The sequence below is a fragment of the Bidens hawaiensis genome, unplaced genomic scaffold (genome assembly GCF_021521415.1).
Source record: "Bidens hawaiensis isolate Kalapana, Puna unplaced genomic scaffold, B.hawaiensis_p1.1 tig00010811_1, whole genome shotgun sequence".
NCBI classification, from domain to species: Eukaryota; Viridiplantae; Streptophyta; class Magnoliopsida; order Asterales; family Asteraceae; genus Bidens; species Bidens hawaiensis.
Genome location: NW_027491833.1, coordinates 670,542 through 675,246, shown reverse-complemented (window position 1 = coordinate 675,246; position 4,705 = coordinate 670,542). Strand labels below are relative to the sequence as shown.

The 4,705-nt window shown below is 32.4% G+C and overlaps 1 pseudogene; it reads right to left on the bottom strand.

Moving 5' to 3' along the window:
- Window positions 1-1,288: 1,288 nt before the first annotated feature.
- LOC143536492 ((S)-8-oxocitronellyl enol synthase ISY1 pseudogene) lies at window positions 1,289-2,536 on the bottom strand (annotated as a pseudogene).
- Between the last annotated feature and the right edge of the window lie 2,169 nt (window positions 2,537-4,705).

The window sequence follows — 4,705 nt, the reverse complement described above, 5'->3', positions numbered from 1 at the left end:
GTGTAAGATAAAAATTCAAGAGACAAAAAATAAGTTATAAAAATAAGTAAATTCTTAATATTTTTCAATTATAGTAATTTGATTAGTTATATTAATTGAATAGATATATTAATTGAAGAGAGATATGCATTTACACTTTCTTAATTTATCTTTAAACTTTTAAATCTTAAATAAAATTAGTGGCTCATATTCATTTCTTGCATTTATCGCAGTAATATCATTTATCTCTTAAACCATCCTCTCTCTCCATATATATATATATTTATATATATATGATTGATTTCTTTTGAGAACCACTTTGAGTTTTAAGAACTCGAAAGAACTCAACGTAACAATTTTTTTTCGAATTTTTTTTACACATGTGTAATACGTAAGTGTAAGTGATGTACAAAAAATTACGATAATTTTTTTACACACCGAATCGACTTTTTACACATGTGTAACTAACGTTTAAATTTGTGTAATTATCGAAAATACTTATTCTCTCTCTTGCTTCATTTTTTAATTAAATTTAATTTCAGCCATATATTTCATATCATTTAATTAAATGTATGGTTTAAAATTGAGTTCTTAAAGTTCTTAAAACTTAACATGGTTCTCAAAATAACCCTCCCCTTAGGTATGGGCTCGACTACTATGCATGGGTCTATTGTAACCCGACAAAAACCTTGCTTCGGTCCCTTCTATAATCCCTTCACTTACACTTATAACCTGTGTGAACACAATAAACTACATCAGTGTGACAGTGTCAATGCATTTAAACTTGATTTGGGTGTCCTCATTAGCACCATTAAAATTACAATATGAAGAATTAAAGATGCTCTTATTTTAAAACAACTAAGAGCATTCACATCAGGTCCTTCAAAAACTTTATGAAAGGGATCTGTAAAAATTTTTAGAGAATGGTGAGTGGTTATAAGTAGAGTAGAGAGAAAATTTAAAGAGATGAGTAAATTGTTCATCCTCTATTTATTTTTTAATATATTTGAAATTAAGTGGTTGTGAGTGAAGAAGAGATAAATGATAATGATAAAGATGTAAAAAAGTATTATTTAATTGTATATTAAAAAAATGTAGTATTTTTTAGTGTAATTATAGAGATAAAGATAAAAAGATGATCTAAATGCTCTAATAGTTAAATTTGTTCAAATTCCCCCAATCTTTATTACAGTACACCACTGTTACCAAATCCTTTTATTTGCTCTTCTTCCACACGACACATGCCAAAGACACAAACATATAAAAAAAAAGATACAAACAAACAAACAAACAGGAAAGGTCGAATAAATTAAGGAACAATCTTGTAACCTTTCATCTTATGAATCCAAGAAACCATTGAAGACTTAGTATTCCTAAACCCAAAAAACCCATGTTCTTTGCTCTTGTTCATAGTATCCAACACACCCTCAATTCCAAGCATCGCATCCGCAAACCACCATGCCGCAACCTCCTCCAATTTAGTAACCACCAGCCCATTCTCGCTCACAATCTCATCCCAAACACTCCCCTTATCCTTCATCATCTCCGCCAAACTCGTCCTCTCGACACCTTCATCAAACCCGCCATTCTCCACCTCAAACTGCTCAGCCAACACCTTCCATAAATGCTTCCATTTAAACACATCTCCGTTACTAACATTAAAAGCTTCATTCTTCGCATTCCGATCAACCACAGCCCATATATGTTGCTCGGCTATCAAATCAGCATCCGAACAATCCGAATAACTATTCCAAGCCTCTTTACTCCCTGGAAACTTAAACGCAACCCCTTCATGCTTGCATATTGCAGCATAAACGCATAAAGTACCAATCAAATTCATCAAACTATAAGGTGAAAACCCGAAGATTACTCCAGGTCGATGAACTGACCATGTTAATCCTTCCTTTTGTTCAACCGATTTGAACAATATGTCCTCTTGAGTATAATAGAAATTCGGGTAATCAAGTCGAGGTAGATCTTCATGATAAGGGGTATCATGAGATAACTTCCCTAGCAATTCAAACGGACCCCAGTAATGTTTCTTGCCAGTTTGCAAACAAACATGTTGTAAATTGTGAGCTTTAGGGATAACTGCATCAAGAACGTTTTTTAACATTTGGCCGTTGACTTCACAGTTCTCGGATTCGGTGGCTCGACTAGCCCACGTTACGTAGAAGATATGTGTAACGTCGTTGAGACCACCGAGTTTAGTAAGTGTTTGATCGCGATATGAGATGTCACACTGGATGTATTCGATCGGGTGATCAGCGTGCCATTGAGGGCGAGGGCGGCGGGCGACTCCATAGACCTTCCATGGACCCCCTGGTGTGTCGGACAGTGGGAGGATTTCTGCGAGGCTGTTGCCAACGATTCCAGTGACTCCGACGACTAGAGCAACGCTCTGGTAATTGGGTGGCGCGTCGTCTTCATTGAGCTTCTTCTATGTAATTAACCGCGCGATATTAATTTATATTCATTTGGCAAAAATGAAGTGTATTAGTTGAGACAGAGATAGTACCTTTGCAGCCCCGATAGCTCCTGCCCACCACCAGCTCATTGTGTGCATATGGAGAAATGCTTACGGATCTTGATGGACACCCGGAGTTAGTTTAAATAAATGTAGACTATCTTTGACTCATAAATAAGATAATAAAAACGTGACCAGATATACATTTTATAGTTTTATCATTTTTATATAGATTAATTGCTTGTTTGATTCTTATAACCAGGCAACAGACAACAGGCAACAGGCATATTGTAATTTACTCCCTCAGATTAAATTTTATTACATTATTAAATTAAATATCTTGGACTATCTTGGACCCAAAAGAACGTGACCAGCTGTAAGTTTTCTACTTTTATCATTTTTATATAGATTAATTGCATGGTTGATTCTTATAACTATGCAATAGGCAACATGCATATTGTAATTTACTAACTCAGTCAAAATTTTATTACATTATTAATTATCTTGGAGTATATATCTTGGACTCATAAGAACGTGACCATATGTACATTTTTTTTATTATTATATTCCCTCATTTTTATATACCACTTTGTTAGAACCCGTGTAATACACGAGTTGGTATAAAATAAAGCAATAAAACATAATATATAAATATAAATAATTATAAACTATTTACATCCACTTACTTAAGTAGCATAAACATACACAAGAAAAAGTACTATACGCGAGTAAGAACACTGTTAAAACATAAGTGGTGGCGGGATTTGATTCACTTCAAATGTTTCCATATTTCTAACAGATTCACCTGCAAAATTAAGAAAAAAAATATATCAACTTATCACGCTAAGAAGTAACGTTTGACTTTTGAGGTTGAAGATTAAAACATTCAAGTGCAAGATTGCAATACGCTGTAATGAAAACTAAAGACAAACCTTTCTTGAATGTCAATTTATCATAAAGTTTATGAACGTCTTAACAACTTTCTTGATAACCTATAGAAATCGTATCAGTTTAGTGTTTACAAACATGGTTCAGTTGACCTCAAAAGTCAAGAATGTGATTTTTCAAGTCTTAATTGATACGGGTTGCAATACAAAGTAAACAAAAACCTCTCACAAATGTGGATATCATCATAATATGCATGCAGTCTTATAAACTTCCTTATCGGTTGCTTGTTTATAGAATCGCCCAATCGGCTTCAACAGTTAAACTACGTCTATCTCATTTATCAATCATTCGTAAAAAATTGACACCCTCTTATAATTCTTGAAATCAAAATTTGAAAATTATCACATCTAGTGTCACTAAAACACCTTCATCATGATAACTTATTTTTTTTTGTTTCACATTTATATGAATCTCCAACTCGACCCCTATTCACAAATTCATATGTTTATTATACAACAAACGTATTTGTTGTAGTTCCTCTTTCAAAACCTTTAAAAATTATTATCATACTGTTACAACATTTACCTTGCTACGAGCATCTCATTCTTGACATCACCAATAATTGTTGGCTCATAAGAAATATACTCGAGGGTATGCATCTTACAACCCACAAGAACTTTGGCTCCTTGTAATCAGCAATAGTTAATGAATGGTAGTTTTTGTATTTGCATGTTTTCATTAAAACAAAAGTATAAGACATAATTTTGCACAAATGAAGCATGCATGATATACTATATTTATTCATTGTTTTACTTATCCCCAAGATGCCCCTGGATTAAAGAAAAATCAATCCTTTATAAAACCCACAATTTGACTTTAGTTACTAATGGCTGATTATTAGCAGTTAATATAAATGGAAATATTAGATATTAGTTACTAATGATTGAGCATTCTTTTCATGTTTAACCTAAAGAACGGCTTCATGATGAATTAAAAAGGTCTCTAAATAATAACCAAGTTTTATAATTGTTTCATTTAGTTATCTAATTCAAACAACTATGAGAAAAACTCACAACAATAAAATGATAATGTAAGTTACATATTTTTCATAGTTAGAGAAAATGTGACTTTATTGGAAAAATATTGAAATTGGTTTAATGTTTTATGACTTTATCCTATTTCACCATGCAAAAGTTCCAAATTATTAATAGTTTAGACATAGGATAGAAAATACCTTAAAATTGAAGCCATATATTTTAAATTCTCGCATTTGATCCTCCCCTTTTCATCCCAGCAAGCTAAAGAACACCATTCATATGCTTTTTAATTTGAATATAAGCACAATAATAGGTTCCTATGTTGTAAGTTAAT